At 39.3% G+C, this 18,338-nt stretch overlaps 1 protein-coding gene across 2 annotated transcripts in view; it reads right to left on the reverse strand.

The window, feature by feature from the left end:
* dennd4c (DENN/MADD domain containing 4C) overlaps nucleotides 1–18,234 on the reverse strand; it is an 84,133-nt gene extending 65,899 nt beyond the window's left edge. For both annotated transcript variants that reach the window (XM_087261905.1, XM_087261904.1), the window contains exon 1: nucleotides 18,015–18,234. The gene's annotated coding sequence lies outside the window, so the exon portion shown is untranslated. The remainder of the gene's footprint in view (nucleotides 1–18,014) is intronic.
* Between the last annotated feature and the right edge of the window lie 104 nt (nucleotides 18,235–18,338).

The raw sequence follows: 18,338 nt of genomic DNA on the forward strand, positions 1-18,338 counted from the left end.
CTTTACTCATGCATTAATGCATCACACTGTAAGACGTAATAAGACACACTCTGGCACAGGCGTCCAGTCTACACGCTGGAATACAACGCTATTATGTCATGACGGTGACGCAGCTTCAAAAATTTGTTTCAAACCAGAAGTACGAATTTGCTTGAAATAACACAAAAACAACCAATTTACACTTTTTAGTGAAATAAAGGTGTCCTAATTGTGTTTTTAGCAGTGTGGGACACATATACGACTGTCAACAGCTCAAAAAATGTGTTTTGGTGTTTCGTGACCCTTTAAATGTGTGTGCTCTGCTCGTCTCGGAGGCTAAGCTAAGCGCACACACAAAACAGCATGCGCTCTTTCGCGCGTTAAAAACATAAATGATTGGAATGTACATCAATGAATGATACAGTACATGCTTTTAATCATTTTCACGTGTCACACACACACACACACACACACACACACACACACACACACACACACACACACACACACACACACACACACACACAGGACTCACAATGCGCACGTATCACAAACAAACAGACCTTTTAAACTTGACAAAAACTCTCGACAACTTTAACTGGCTGCTGTGTCTTTAGTATGGTGTAAAGATTATTATGCGCTATTGAAACAATGGAGGACGCAGCAAGGAAATGTCAAATTAAAACTTTTTATGCCACAGCCTTACATTTAAAAGGGAAACATAAGGACAAACATAAGCAAAAAGACCTTTAGCCTATAAGGTGTTTTATGGAATAGCCTATCTTAAACTGACCAGCTAAACGTTTTCTTTCCCCTATTTATTTCCCTTATTTATTTGTTCGTTTGCGGTGCGTGTGCGATCCGAAAACTAGTGTAATGACAGCATGCCATCTTTAACAGACTCGGGCAAACTCAGCCTCTCCTTTCACTCCGCCCAGAAGCCCCAGCTGGCCCTCTTTGGCCCAAGGTATTCCACAGAAAAGCTTTCCGAGAAAGCCCCGCTTTGGCCCGATCAGGCCCCGAAAGCGACAGTGTAAACACTGGACTGGCCTTGGCTCGCTTGCTTTAGGAGCGATAATGGAAACGCGGCTAATGAGTCCTCCCAGGAAGTGATTCGTTCATTTGCGCTGGCACACATTTGTGCAGGTGGAGAACAAGATAAGTTTCTTTTTTGAGTCTTCGATCAGGTTTGAGTTGTTCGTTCATAACGTGAAAGACAGATGCCAGTCATTTGCATTTAGAACTGTGATCTGTTCATCTCCCAAGTCCGTGGGTTTGAGTCATCTATCTTTACATGCTGTCGCGATAAACAACGACTCAAAAACCAAAAGACTCAAAAAGTGAACTAATCATGGCGCCTTTCGGCTTAGACTGTGCGCTTTGGTTAAGCTTACAGTTGAAGTCAGAATTAATAGCTCCCCTGAATTTTTAGCCCTCTTGTTTAGTTTTTTACCTATTTTCTGATTAACGGAAAGATGCTTTTTTTCAACACATTTCTAAACACAATAGTTTTAATAACTCATCTCTAATAACTTATTTATTTTATCTTTGCCATGATGATAGTAAATAATATTTGACTAGATATTTTTCAAGACACTTCTATACAGCTTAGTGACATTTAAAGGCATAACTATGTTAAATAGGTTAACTAGGCATGTGAGGGTAATTAGGCAAGTTATTGTATAATGATGTTTTGTTCTGTAGACTGATCTGATCTGAAAAATATATAGCTTAAAGGGACTAATAATTTCAACCTTAAAATGGTGTTTAAAAACATAAAAACTGTTTTTTTCTAGCAGAAATAAAACCAACAAGACTGTCTTCAGAATAAAAATATATTATCAGACATACTGTGAAAATTTCCTTACTTTAATGATGTTAAACATCATTTGTGAAATACTTAAAAAAGAAGAAAACAAATTCTAAGGAGGGCTAAAACATCTAAAATGGGACTGTCAGTGTGACGTGAACGAATTACTAAAGTTTGAAGACATGTCAGAAGAGGTGACAATCATAGACAAAAGGGAAAACTTACCAGGTAAACAATAAATTATTATTTTCTCTTTCTTATTGCATTCAAGTCATGACTTATTTGTAGTGTGATCAACGTTCGGCCTAGCTGTGGAAGGGTTTGGATGCAACTCGTAACATTTTAATAATACTATGGCAAATTGAACAAAATTAATAAAAAAAAATTTTCATCTCAATGAACAAGACTCAAAGTTTTGAGTCAGTAAAGTGAATCCAACTTACCATCACTACATGACAGGCTTTGACCCAACTTGCCTGTCAAAGCCACAATAGTCTCCTTGGCTGCACAAGACTGATCTTGGTAAGTAAGTCAGTAAATGCACCCCTAAGAAAAAAGAAGTGTGCTTAAATTTTTATAAGTATGCTAAAGTAAAGGTCAAATATTAAAGTATACTTTATTTAGTAAGTATACTAATATCAATGTACTTGTGTACTAGGGCTGCACGATTTGGGAAAAATATCTCATTGCGATTATTAATTTAAAAATTGCGATTTGCGATTGCCATACGATAAACAATTGGTATGACTCAACTTGCTTATTATTAAGAAAAATGCACACACAGATTACTAATAATGCTGAAATTTTAATTTTTCACCTGAGATACAGTATACAGTGCAATCTAGCAACAACTATAAATGAACAATGTTTTCAAATCAAAACAAAATTGTACAAAATTAAATAACAGTGACATCTTTACATTACTGAAATAAATTACATTAAATTAATTTAAAAATAAAATTAAAAAGTCAAATGTACAGATGAATAAAACAAATACCCATTTTTAAAAATATTTTTACATTACTACTCTTGGCTTTTATCGCCATGCATTCATCATACATTTCTCTGTGCTGCTTTAGGTGCTGATATAAATTTGTCGTGTTGCCACGTGATGTAGCAATTTTAGTTTGGCAAATTTTTCACTGTACCTCTTTCTGCTCAGTGCAATATCCTGAAGCCAAAATATCACCAATTAACAGAGGTAGCATTTTTTCTGGGCACAAGTTCAGTGTTGGTCTGTTCTGTATCTATTTTCTCCACACTGTGTATAGTCATAAGAAACTAAATTGCTTTTTGATCGACTACTACAAGCTGGAAAAACATTACTATTACTATTTTCCATAACGTCTATGCCCTTCCATAACATTAGCTGACATTAAAACTTACAGATAGCACTATAGCTATTTATTGATTAGCAATCTGTCAATGTTGGGATGTAAAAAATATGGGACAACAAATAGCTTCAAATGATAGAAGACATAGCAAACATTAGAAAATATTGACAAAAAAAGAAAAGGTTTAGCCTAATAAAATCAATGGCCTATACAGAAATTTAAAAAAAGCTATAAAATCTTTGATTGTATTTGCATATTGATTAAAGTTACTATAGTTATTTAGTTAAGAGCTGCAAATAAATCCCTCATTATTTTGTTTGATAACAGAGGTGTTCATGTGAGAATGCACAGATCTATAATGAAGCATTTGACTACTTTAGTAACTGTTTGTGCTCATTTAAGAAAAAATTAGTTGTGTTTAAAGTAAAACACGCAGGAGGTGTTTACATATTCTTAAGTGTATTGTCTGTTTAAACACACACCCGAATCTGAGCAGAGAAAAAAAAAAAAAAAAAAAAAAGCACTTTTCCGACGGTACCTTAGCTCCTCTCAGCGCGAGCTCTCCTGGCTACACACATACTGCGACTGCTTAAACGGAGGAGGGCTCGTTATGTCGAGTGAAAAAAAAAGAAAAAGACAGCTGTGAAACATAACCAGCTTTGTCTTTTTGTAGGAAACACACTTTAGATCTTTTTAGGGTAAGAGGTTTTTGAATTATTGCCGTCTAACACTGAATGTGTCAGGAATATCAAAAACAAAATCAACTTAACTGCGCTCATTTCTGGCGCCCTCCCTGGATGTACAGCGCCCTTAGCATTTGCCTATGCATATGCAGCGGGCCTTAGTGCAGATAAAATGTTTTTTTCAAGGTGCATTTTTATATAGAAAGAGTTATATGTAACTACATAGAATAGACAGAGATAGATTGATCTCTGCAGCAGCTGCCGAAGAGCTTACCACTTACTTTACGTCATGTAAATAGCAAATGCGCTTATAGCGACGCACCTGGCTCTTAAAGGGAATGGGAGATGAGACTTTGATTGGTTTATTTTCAAAACACACCTATAACTCATTAAAAAAAAAATCTGAACCCTTTTAGACCATGCGCCACGGCGCAAAGCGGATTTTCCCGTCCTTAAATTAGCAAATATGGGTTCTGACATGCCCTGAAAGCGTTTGTGCCCTGCACTTTCTGTTTTGCGCATGGACCATCAAAATAGAGCCCTATGACTCCTTGTGTTTGTGTCGGGGTCAGTCTGAACAGCCGTGCCGCGCCACGCCACACCCCCAATCCCCCTCTAAACTGTGAACTTAGGCGAAACACTGAAGGGTTATTTATTTATTTACCTTCTTAATTTATCCAATCAAATAAAAAGTATACAAAAATTGCATACTGTGGACCCTGTTACAGGTCCCCATGATCATCCCCAGAATAACTCATCATCGCACAAAGGACTGAGCACTTTGTGCTGAAGCAACGCTTCTCTGGCTGTGGAACAAGGGATGTACAAATGCCTGTTAGCCTTGTGTCATGCACAGCCTTTCTCAATTCACTAAGATGAGCCAAAAATAGGCTTTGGAATAAATCAGCTCTATTCACAATAGCTAAGTGGAATGGCACAAAAAAAAAAAAAAAAACTAACTTGTCTAAGAGGACAATCAGAAATACACTTAGAGAAGATACATATTAGAAATTATAAAAGAATATAAATTTTAAACTTGTTGTCCTAGTTTAATGAGTGGAATGGTTCTGAAATGTTCAAACAATGTTTGATTTGAAAATAATGTCCTTCTTATTTAACAATGCTACAATATACACATTATTGCCATCACTTTTTACCCAGCTTATGCACTTAATGTTTTCTATGGTCTCTTTAATACACATTTATTATTTTGATATGATAATCAAGAGTTCTAAAATTGAAGCCAATTAGGTGTGTAATAATGAATACAACTGGGGGAATTACAAATACTAATATTACTGAGAGTAGTTTTATTCGAGTACATTTTTAAATAGGTGGTGCAAAGTGTAACTTTAAGGCTTGGTTGTGTATGGGGTGCAAAACAATGTGTGGTCGTGCTTCATTTCTTGAAACAAAAAAAACAAATCATGTTTTTATTTTGTTTTTTATCTTACTTTGATTGTATACTACTACTTCTTAGCTAACATGAAAACAACTATCACAACAACTATATTCCCTGGTTCCTCCGAAGGGCTATCCTCAACGAGCTCTAGTTGGTCCTTTAACCTAATGTGTTGTGATTCACTGATCAGCACCACATCACCAGGAAACTTCACATCTCTACTAGCATGCGCTTTGCCTGAATGGCCAGTATGAGCCTGAATCAGACAGGAAATGAAGGGAACAAAGCTGAACCTCAAGCCTGGTCTCTAAAATAATTTTTAAATAACATTTTTAATTTACAAAAAAAATTGACTTTTATATATTTTCACGTTATACCCATGTGTAAGTAATACAAAACTTTCAAGTCTTTTGCGAAATCAAGTTCATTATTTCTAACATAGAACACACAAAAAGCATCCGCTTAGAGACATTGCAACGCTGGTGAAGATTGTGGGTATTTACAATGGTTTGCTGGATAAATATGAACTTTTACCTAAATTGTTAAAGATGACAAATAGCGTTTCCCGTTGTTTACATGCCTCTGTGACAACACCCATTCGCTTTATGTTTCCTAGGGTTGTAAACTGAAGTGTTTATGAGATCATTAACCATTTGTTCGCTGTAGTCTTTGCTAAGCTAACTCTGTAACATCAAATGTTTACCTTAACACTGAACTCCAAGCGGTTTACTTTAAAATATATTATTTATTTTCACACAGCTACATTAAACAACAACAAAAGTTTAAAATACAATATTGTAGTGCCCCACCCCTTTAATGCAGTTTTAGTACTTTTACTGCACTGTTCCTTCAACCTGCAGTCTCCACTTTGTATTTCTTTTTCTTGACAACGGTGATTGACTTAGAAAAACTGTATCAGACAGACCAGTGTCCCACACTGCTAAAAACATTATCAGGACACATATATTTCACTAAAAAGTGAAAATAGTTTTTTTTGCTTTATTTCGAGCAAATTCGTACTTCCGGTTTGAAACTAATTTTTGAAGCTGCCTACGGCCATGAGATCTTAGCGTGTATTCCAGTGTGTAGACTGGACGTCTGTACCTGGGAGCACCTTATGAGATCTCTGAGTGTGCTGCATTTATTCATGAGTAAGACTTGGTTCAAACTAATCAGCACACTCTATTGTGTATGCGGTGTAACCTCATTAATTTGCATGATAGCTTCGAGAACTGTTTGTACCTGTACAGTGTTCGGACGGCAAAGAGACGCCATATTGTGTTGCCAAGCGGGAGAACAAAAAATGTTTGGAGATACAGGTCGTCAGTGTTGCGTTTATAATCTGCTGCAGTGAGAGTTTTGTTTTCATTTTCCCTCTATAGGAGCGCAGCTGGACTCATGTGTGGATCAGTGCACATGACGCGCAACAAAAATACAAGTCTAAAGAACATTTTTTTTTACCTAAGAGCTTATCTAGAGACTGTGAAATTCGGATTTGCTGCTCGTCTCCTTTTAATAAAGACGTGGCTCCAGTTGGTGTTGATTGTCCTGTCTCTACAGATTTGGTAAGTTAGCGACCAGTGGTCCAGTGGCAGAGTTAGTTCGATTCATCAGCAGTACTCTTTCAGTGATTAAAGACAGACCTTGGTCAAATGATTTCTAAGTTAATAAAGTTTACCATACGTTAATATCACAACAATATTATGGACTGAAAAATCTGCTGTAAATGCTGCTCTCCGAGTGTAAACATGTAAGCACCACAATTAAACTTACCGTCATGTAGGATTTTCATCGCATTTTGTGACAGGAATAACACACGTCTTTCTGACGCTACCCACCGAGTGCAGGTTACAGAGAAATGCAGAAGGTTTTTTCACTCATTTGTTGTGCGTTAACAAACATTGCATGAAAATTACACACTTCCAGCAAATCCTCCAATCAAATTTCTTGTTTGTCATGAGGGGCATGAATGAAATTGCTGAATGAAAGAGCCAAACTGCAGTTAAAGTCCACCATTTCATAATTTGGCATATAATTTCATTACTGATGTCCATGTAAACACAGTCACTGTCTTTCTCCCCTGTGTCTGTGTGTTTGTTTTGCCTCTGTGAAAATCAGCGCGTGCCCAAACCGACACTCCCATTTTTATGCAAATTTTTACAGACCTTCCTTCTTTCCCTTCTCTGACACTCCTCCTAAACAGAGCTGGACACGCCCACATTCCTGATTTTTTTTCCAAAGTAGAGGTGTGAAAAAACCCTGCTGAAACAAGGTGGTTTCATGGCCCTTTTTAGACATGGGCTGTATGGGCTAAATCGCATAGATCCATACTATACAGTATGCAGTACATTTAAATATCAAAATGCAGTACCTACTGAGTTGTAGGCAATTTCAGACACAGCCATTGACTTTTTATACATATAGCAAACATGCACAATGTAGAAGCATCAAAAAGTCCATGAAGATGACAAATTGCTTCATTCAGCAACAGTGAGGTCATTGACGAGCAGACAAAAGATGATTGTTATTGCATGATGACAACCCCAGCACCACCCAAGTCACTGAAAAGGTGGTTATTGAGAAGTTGCTGTGGTCACTTTCTCTGCGTCTCTGGTGGGAAGTTTGCCTGCAAGTTTGCCAACCCTAATGGAAGTAACCCTCACCCGAGATATAGAAGAGAATGCAGCCGCGCGGCCCCAGAGGGTGAACCACTCCTGACAAGTGGCAGAGTGTACCACGAGACAAGTCAGAAGTTGCCTGGCTGGCTGGCTGAAGCATGTATCAAACAGTTCCCCCTGGCGCTCTAGCAAGGAAAGCACTGCTGAATGGAAAACCCCTGCTTGCCACACTTGACACTGGAAGCTTGATAGCATGGTGCCATCCAACCCACAATGTAAAGCAAAAATACTCATTACCTGTGTACATGATGATAAAAGATATGTTCCCACATAACAGGTATAAAACAATATCAGCCCGCCCAAGTGTGTGGTCCCTATGAAATAGAGGTGGTGACCGACCTCCCCATCATCCTCCTCTTTAAACGTGACTGGCCAGGATTCAAAGCCCTATACCCAATAGCAGGCCACCTGGAGGCCGCCATCACCACCCAGACAATCCGCGATCAATTTCACCCACCTGGATTGGAAGCGGATGTAAAACAATACTGTCAGGCATGCCCGGTCTGCCAAAAGACCTCTGCACATTGCCGTCCCCCAGCCCTTTATTATTCATCAAAGTACCCTTCGATAGAATTGGACTGGACCTGGAGGACCACTGCAAAGGCTGTTCGGGAACACAAACACATCCTAGTCATCTTGGATTATACTACACACTATCCTGAGGCGGTGCCCTTAAGAAAAGCGACATCAAGGGCAAAAGCCAAGGAACTCTTTCCTCTCTGTAGCCGAATGGGCATCCCGGATCATGTCCTGGCTGATGGTGGACCTCTGCCCCCTCCAAAATTAAAAGCAAGAGCAGACACCAGTTTACCACCCACAGACAGACGGCCTGGTTGAACGGTTCAATCAAACCTTGATAAGGATGCTCCGTCAGGTGGTGGCAGAGGATTTGTGCAACTGGGACCTCATGACCTCAAGATCCATGCCCTTCGGCATGATTTAAATACCCCAAACCGTTACCAGCTTTACCCCATACAAAATTTTGTTCAGCCGCCAGCCCCACAGTCTCCTAGACGTGGCCTACAAGCCATAGGAACAAGACCCAGCACCACACTGGATGGTAATAAAGCACACACTGCATTTGAGACAGCAGAACGACAGAGTAATGCCCCTAGTAAGAAAACATCTCTTCGAAGCCCAGTGCGCCCAGAGCCGGCTCTATAAAAGGCCCACCCAGCACCATGAATACCATCCTGGCGATAAGTTGTTAGTTTTGGTTGCCACAACAACATCAAAGTTCCTGGCCACCTGGAAGGGTCCCTACCTGATCGTCCAGCTATCATCAAGTACTGCGTTCATCAGCCGAAATGAAGACAGAAGAAACAGTACCACATCAACCTATTAAAATGCTTGATTCTACCACCTGAACAGCTGGCTGCTTTTTTTGTGGCTAATGGACAGCCCATTGTGCATGTTGGTAAACAACTGTCCTCCTCACAGAAGATGGAGCTCAAAGCCCTGGTCAGTCAGTTCAAGGATGTATTCAGTGAACAACCCAATGCCTCGAGTTGACGAGCTCCTGGACAGACTCATCAGTGCCAGATTTATCCTCCTGGGGCTTGAGTGTCCACATACGTGGACAGCACATTTAAGCTCTTAAGTGGCAGTTTAAAATACTTTAAATGTTTTACGTTTTGTTACAGACATATAGTGTCATCCTACAACTGTTTTGCAGCATATAAAATGTCGAAAACTCTATTTTTAACGGTTCTAAATGGGAAAATTTTTAGTTTTTACTCTCTGATAATTAAAGCAAACTCAAAAAAAGTTCTATGTTATATATGCATTAAAAACATTTAGGAAAAAGTGTTTTATGTAAATTTGGACAACAAGTCCACATATATGAACATATTTTTTCTCTAAAAGTATATCATATCAAAAGATGATACTTAGATTTTTATTCTAATTAGGTTCTATTAAGCCCAAATAGTAAAGACAAATAAAAAAATTCATGTGAAAAAAAACCTTGGGCCTTAACGCTGGATTTAACAAAAGAATACTGGCAAAGCAAAGTCCCCTTAACACTTACAGCTATGGAAGACTGCTTTTACCAATCCTGGGGGTTACTGGCACTACCAGGTCCTTTCCTTCGGCCTGCGTGGGGCTCTAGCCACATTCCAGAGAATGACAGGCATACTTCTCATGCAACACCAAGTATACAAGTGGCTTACCTGGACGGTGTGGTGGTCTACTTAAGGTATTGGGAGGAACTTCTTACTCATCAATGGAGGGTGTTCCTGGAACTACGGCAGGCTGGACTCACAGCCAATCCCCGGAAATGTAATCTCGGGCTTGTGGAAGCGAAGTACCAGGGATATCACATTGGCTGGGGGCTGATGCAGTCACAGCAGTCCAAAGCTGAAGCTCTCCAGAAGACCTCTCAGCCCACCACCAAACACCATGCACGTGCCTTTTTGGGATTGGTGGGCTATTATAGTCACTTTATCCACAATTTCTCATCTATAGCCAGCCAATTTGCAGACCTGACGAAAAAAGGAGCAGCAAGAGAAGATATCCTGCACAGCAGCAGAGCTGGTGTTCCAGAAGTTGAAGGAAGCCCTATCATCTTATCTGGTGTTGCATGCACTTGAGATGAAGTTTCTGACGCCAAACTATGTGCAGTATTATCATAAGTCCACGAGAGATGGGAGCACCCGGTGGTATATGAGTCGGAAGCTTTCCCCTGCAGAAACCAATTATAAAGCTGTCGAGAAAGGCCCTGACCATAAAGTCGGTAGCCCTGGAGCTAAGATACTATCTCCTAGGACTTTCACCCTGGTAAATGACCAAGTGCCAAGTGGAGAGCTTTGGTGAAACAACAAAAACTGTTAAAAAAGACATCCACTTTCTCTTACCTATTCAGGAGCCATATGCACCGCTGACAGGTCAAATCTGCGTCTCTCTCTCTTTCAAGTTCAAAGCAAACTTGAATGCAAAAGCATTTTAGATATGTATATAAAATAGCCTATGTATTAGCTTAATGACATCATCAAAATAATAAAATATACAGCAAATGAGAAATAAATGACAGAAAAAGGAATAAAAACAGACAGTCTCTCTAAAAATGATCATATTTACAAGATTAAAATATGTATATTACTTAAATAAGGCAAATGCGTTGATTACTAACGGTGTAGGTATATTTTGCAGCCAGTTTAGACCAGTCATTTCGTCCTCTCAGAGTATACAGTAGAGCTGCACGATTCTGGCTAAAATGAGAATCGTAATTTTTTTGCTTAAAATAAAGATCACGATTCTGCAGATGTAAAATACAGCTTAATATGAGATTATTGTTTTTTCTTAAACATTTGGTAAAACAACAATATTAATATTATGTGTAGGTCTACTGGTTTCTATAAATAATTCTATTCTACAATAATTCTAATGTTGAATTATGTTTGAGATATAGGCCTATGCTATGCTGTCATTGAGAACATTACTTTTGTCTGCTCGAGACCATTTGATTCACTGGTAAAATCAACATTACATAGGCTAGAGTAGTTATACTGACACTGTAAATATTATTTTCAAGCACAGCTGTGTGTTCGCTATGAAAGAAAACACATATCAAATGCTTGTCGCAGTGATAACTCTAAAAAGCGATATGATTATTTAAATTATGTACACGCTTTCGGTTTCATTTTCACTGCTAAGAGCTGTTCATACTTTGCACGTGGCTCTCAAATGATCATTCTGTGCCACAAACAGAAGATTATTATTAACAACTTTATTACCTGTAATTCACAGCATATGCAGGTTCTGTTCACTAATGTAAACGAACGTGCGCGTGTCTATCATTAAGCAGGGCGCTCGCCCACACAGTCAGCAGCTCACGTCACGTGTGATTTCCCGGCCGCGAATACATCATTATATGAAGACAAAAATGACATTTTGGGGTAAATTATACCTTATAAATACAGTATGTGACTCTTTTAACATGATTTGGAGGTGACCTTGTCACTGAGCAACAGGTGTGAAACTATCAAAAAACTCATGCAGCCGCATTTTCTTCTTTCCTGAACTTGAAAATATGATTGGCAGAATAGTAGAAATGCTGGATTAAGATTGTCTAGGGGGTCGATTAATTGTGCAGCTCTAGTAGTATACAGTAAAGTTTTTCTGAGTCGTTTAGATTCAAGAATGAATTATTGAATGCTTCTCTCCCGACTGTGCAACCAGTCAGCTGCAAAGCCAAGTGAAAGTAGGCTTAAATTTAAAAAATGCAAAAGCGCATTCGATTAACAAATAACAGCTTAAGAAAAAGTCAAATCCTGGACATTTAGAAACCCAGCCGGAAAATCTTTTCAAGTCCCAAAAAGGCATGTCTTTGTGGGTCTGCACTAAGCAGTACAGGGGAGCTGACAGTTTACGGGCGCACAGAACAAAACAAGTAACGAGCGAGGATTTTCCACTACATCGATCACGGATGTTTGGTTAAATTAGGCGAATAGAAAACAGTGTAGAAGAATGATAATAACTGTAAAAAAATGTATGACTAAATATACTTAGACTGCCCACCCAATTAAAGCATATGTAAGGCAAGCACTGAGTTAGACTAAATAGTATTAACTTTGATTAGCCGTCCTGTTTGTAATCTTTAAACCTGTAAATCTTTGGCGGAGCGCCTTTCATTTTTTATCACCGCATTATCTGATGGCTGAAAAGCAAATGAAATGAATCGTTCAAATGATTCGTTCAAATGAATCGTTCAAATGAATCAAATGTATCATTTAAAGTGGTTCTTTTAAAAGAACCGAATGATTCAGTCCAGCAAATTCAACTGATTCTTTCGGACCGATCTGAGAACCGATGAGCTGTTAATACTGCGCATACATGACATACTGTTTTTTTTTTTTTTAAATGCATAATATATAACAAACTATTGTGTATTCAACAAAAACATGTTATTTACAATCATTTAACTCAAGTCCAATGCAAAACTCAAGTCATGACAGTTAAGTCTAAGTCGAGTCTTTTTTTGGATATTTGTCAAGCAAGTCTCAAGTCCTAAATTTTGTGATTTAAGTCTGACTCGAGTCAAGTTATGTGACTTGAGTCCCCCATCTCTGCAATTTAGTTTCTGACATTAAGTAAAAAAAATTGTTAAAAAATTGCCATAATTGCTAACTGTTATTAGCATTGTATCAGAACAGTGTGTGTATGTGTACCCTTCCTCTTCATAAGTACATTTTGCACCATATTAATTAGAATGAATAGCAGAAAGCATGTTAAATGAATAAGAGTACACCACCTTATATAAAGTTTTATCTAATTGCTACATGTACTGCTTAAAGAAATAAAGAAATAGTATGCTTGTTATTCATACTGATTTGGGCTGAATAATGAAATAGGAACTTATGTCACATTGTTTGATAGGAATGAAAATATAATAACCTACAGATGGCTTAATTCTAACACACTCCCAAAATCAAATTGAAATATGATGGAGCTAGTTTATTTTGCAAAAAGTTATGACAGCAACTCCGAATGGTTCTCAGTAGTTTGTTTGCAGAATGCCTGACAACATTGTAGAATCCTCCTAAAGAAACAACAGGTGGTGTAGGTGTTTTTAACCAAATATGGATCAGGGCATCACTGAGCTCCTGGATGGCCTAAGGTGCAATCTGGCAGTGTCTGATATACCAAAACAATGCCCTAGAAGTGTTCTATTGGATTTAGGTCAAATGCTGAGACCATTGAATAGTATTAGTTCATTCATCCTCCAGGAACTGCCTGCATGCTCTTGCCACATTTAGTCAGTCATTGTCATGCACCTGGAGAAACCCAGGACACTTTGCACTAGTGAGGAGGCTGGCAATATGTCTAAAGATTTCATCCCAATACCTAATGGTAGTCAGGATGTGATTTTCTAGTTTGCAGAAGTCCTCTATGTATATGCCTCCATAAACCTTCATTGACCCACCACCAAATAGGGCATGCTAAACAATGACCAGGCAGCATAATACAGGCAGCACGATATTCTCTATTGAACCGTTTCCACTAAGTGGTACGGTACGGTTGGTATGCTTGGTATGCTTTTATGGCTGTTTCCACTGTCAAAAGGCGTACCGAACCACTTTTTCGGCACCCACTCGAAAGGGTACTAAACACGAGAAAGGGTACCAAAAGGTGGAGCTAGACGCGCAGCAGAACGCTATTGGTTCACAGAGAAACGTCATTCGCTTACGCAACAAGCCAGAATAAAAACAAAAGAGCTGCTATGTTTAAAATACACAGCCAAGAAATTACAGCCTAAATATATATACATATAATAACGAGCCATGGTCGACCTGGGCTTAAACAAACCTTGCCATTATCTTGATGAACAGCCACAAAGCCAAAAAGAAGAGCAGATTTACCCTGTGCCCCTTAGTTTTTTACGAGCCAGTCTGAATCGCAAGTGGTTTCGCCTTCTTGCTTGGGCTCGCCGCGCGTCTATCTGAAATAACAAACTTCTTGAGCTGATGATAATAACGTGCGCTTGATTTTTGACGTGCTTTTGAAACCTGATCCTATCAGAAAATGACAAACGCGAGAGTGACATGTGAAAAAATAAAGGAGAAGCCAGAAAAAAAGGAGCACATTATTTTTTCAGCAAACGTGAACAAACTGCCATGTTGAACTATTATCATCACCTTTTGGACTATTATGAACTCAGAATAATGGAAGGACTCTCTATCCGAGGCTACAAGTGCTGCTGAAGATTACAGACACAGATTGCACTGACTATTGCCTTTATTTTGTGTTGTTTTTGTACCTAAATAACACAGTAATGTAATGTAATGTGTATTTATAAAGCACATTTATTGTGTATGGCCACACCCAAAGTGCTTCACAATCATGGGGGGGGTCTCTCCACACCACCACCAGTGTGGAGCATCCACTTGAATGATGCAACGGCAGCCACAGGACCGCACTAGCGCTCACCGCACTAGCTATTGGTGGAGTAGAGAGACAGTGGTAAAGCCAATTCAGTGGATGGGGATGATTGGAAGGCCATGATTGTAAGGGACTGTGGGACTTTGGCCAGGGATTATTACACCCTAAGGCTGATTTATACTTCTGCGTCAAACGCCGGCGTATGCTACGGCGCTGACGCATAGCCCTTCGCCGTGGCCATCGCCGTCACTGACGTGCACCTCTCAAAAAATTTAACTACACGTCGCAACGACGCGTAGCGTAAGCTCTGTGATTGGTCGGCTTGGTAGCGCTGACGAGTCTGGGTGGGACCGAGAGCCGCGTGAATGGCGCGAGCGATTGTTTACAAGTGTGGAGTACCGTGAAGGAGCTCCGGATGGAAAGTTTTGTTTTGTGTTTACCTCATAATTAAAGTTATTGCACGTCCACCGGTTCCTGCCTCAAAATGAGCGAGTTTGAGCCACTTGTACATCCTGGAAGTGTTCAGGAAAAGCAAAACAACAGCGAAGAAACTCCACACAGAGGAACATTAACACCTCACTGCCAACTAGCGTTTCGGAAGTGTTAATGCAGACCAACAGAGACAGCGCGCAGAAGTATAAATGCACAGCCACGCGCGTTGCCTGCGCCGTGGGTTACGCCGGTCACTTGACGCAGAAGTATAAATCAGGCTTTAGTCTTTACGAGAAGTGTCATGGTATTTTTAATGACCACAGAGAACCAGGACCTCAGAGTGCACTTATCGTGTATGGCCATACATCACAGCGCTTCACAATCATGAAGGCGGCCTCTCCCCACTAGCATCCACTTGGATTATTGGGAGGCAATGATGGTTAAGGGACAAGAGGAAATTTGGCAAGGACACCAGGGTTACACCATTACTCTTTACGAGAATTGCCATGGCATTTTTAATGACCACAGAGAGTTAGGACCTCGGTTTAACATCTCATCCGAAAGATGGCGTCCATTGACAGTATGGAGTCCCCTTTCACTATACAGGGGCATTAGGACTCACACAGACCACAGGTTGCCTCACTAACACCACTTCCGACAGCAACCTAGTTTTTCCATGTGGTCTCCAATCCAGGTACTTACCAGGCTCAGCCCTGCTTAGCTTTTGTGAGTAACTGGTCTTGGGCTGCAGGGTGGTATGACTGTGGCATATTGCAATTAAGCTCTTACTCTAATTATTGGAAATATTTGTAAATGTTTGTGAATGACAGTGAAAGCGCTAAACTGCAGTTTGACAAATGAAAAATGAAACAGCCGAAATTACATGAAACTACGGAGGAAATGCAGATAGTGTGGTGACGCAATGACGTTAATCGAATTAAGTGCTATAACATGTGGAACAGGATCATACATTTATACAACTCACACCTTAGTCTTATTATTCTCTTAACTAGATTAAAGAAAATAATTTAAATACTGATGTCCATGTAAACGTGGTCATTGTTGTCCATCTACTTATTTTCATTAACACTAAAGGAGCTCAAATTTTCTAACAACTCCCCTCCTAATATACTGAGCAGATTAATATCCCAAATGTTTAACTGACTTAATGCTATCCTTTGATTAAAAAGTGTTGTTTTTAGCAGTGTATAAAATATTAATATTACACAAAACAGGGTACATTTTACTCAAGTTCATTGCCCCTGTAAAATAATCCAATCTCAGTTTTATTTACAAATTAAGTTACATTTTAATTGTAGATTGTATGTTTTACAGTAAATGTAGTTTAGCCTGTACATAACTATTAAGTCTACTTTTAAAAGGCTATATAAACGTTGTTAAGCTGGAGGAAAACGAAGCACTGTGACAGTATTATTATGTGGTTATGTGTTTCCCTTTCACTTGAGAGGTTCTGTCTTCCTGCCACATGGCCGGCCATTTGTCATTCCCACAATCCCTCGCGACTACCTGTAGCCACTCCTGAGGACAGCTCTTTTTATGATCTCAGTCACCTGACTCAACCTTGGCAAGTAAATGTAACAGGACACAAGGTCAGCCAGCCCACATACACACAACCCTTTCAACCTAGACATTATAATTCAGTATTAATGTACAAAGGCCCACTGCACAGGTAAACATAAACCAGGGGGTTACATACATGTCACGAATGCTCCCGCACAGCACACTTCAATAGTCAAAGTTAGTTTTATATTCGCACATTCCTTCATTTAGCAGTCTCTATATTGGTTACCATGTTACGTTAAATGTTCGATCGGAAGTAGCATGCAAGTATGACTTCTAAACAACATTACCATTATCTAATTCATTGTGAAAAATACTGTACTTTGTTAAGCATTAGCTGCTAATATGATTTCCCCATTTAGAATTTGCACAGAATACTTTACTGAAATTATATTATTAAGGAGAATGTCTGAATATCCGAATATAAAACCAACTTTACCTCCATAAACTCATGTCTCAATTGATTTAGAAGTGTTTGACAAAAGAAAACAAACAATTTCAAGCAACCTGAAACCTCTTAAACAATTGATCAATCGAACCAGTCTGTGTCACCTGGACTTTACAAGTATCTATTTCTTTTTGTACAAAAGTTATCCTTTAAATCGTATGTTCACAAAACAAAGATCGCATTTGCACTTTTTCGTTCCAAATATTTAGCTACACACGTATACCGAGCGAGGACAATCATAAAGTAACCTGTAAACAAAATGACTCGTGTTGTTTAAAGTCATTTTGTAACATCGATGTCATTACTGATATGTCAGCAACTAGTGTGGCGTACAAATATGAAACGTAAACATGTCAAAACAATAATTTAAAGGCGGATGTGTCGTTAGTATTTTTCAGCAATCTGACACACCCTGCAGTCTTCATTTGAAACACCCCTGCTTTCTCAAATCAGCGAACTAGGTATTAGACAAACACTTAAAGTGTTGTCTAGGTGGACAGCAAGCTAAAATTTGACACAGTCAGTAAGTTACTCCCTATCGAGGCCTGTGGACGAGCTGTCCAACTGTTGCATCTTCAAGAGATCGGGCAGCTCCAGACAACTCGACCACATTTAACATACTTTAAACATAATGCAAACCATGTTTTATTATATAATGTCCACGGACTTGGACACGCTTCGATGACAACCAGTATGAAAATATCACATCCTGAAACCACCAACCGGAGAAAATGCAACTTAATCCGTTTGACTACATCAAGCAACTTCAAAAACCCAGCAATACGTACCAGCTGTTCAGATCACTAGAGTACAACACGCTGACATGTAGGCAAGTTGTAACTTGCAGCCCGTTCACTCCGTTTCGAGCGGAAATTAAACGTCCACTTAGTGCGAGCGCGCCGTGTTTAATCCTGGAAACTTTGTCTGTCCAGCGCTAGACTGTACGGCAGCAAATAGGCGCCATGTTTGTGTTTTGTTACTTTGGTGTGCTCTCGGGTTTCTCGGACTGACTGCTGGAGGCGGGTGAACACGCCCATGCGTGACTGGCTGCACCACATTTCTCTTCCGCTCTGCACTTCTGACTTATCTATAGGCTAGTGCGCTGCGCATCA

The sequence above is a fragment of the Danio rerio genome, chromosome 7 (assembly GCF_052040795.2).
Source record: "Danio rerio strain M-AB ecotype USA chromosome 7, GRCz13ab, whole genome shotgun sequence".
Classification (NCBI taxonomy): domain Eukaryota; kingdom Metazoa; phylum Chordata; class Actinopteri; order Cypriniformes; family Danionidae; genus Danio; species Danio rerio.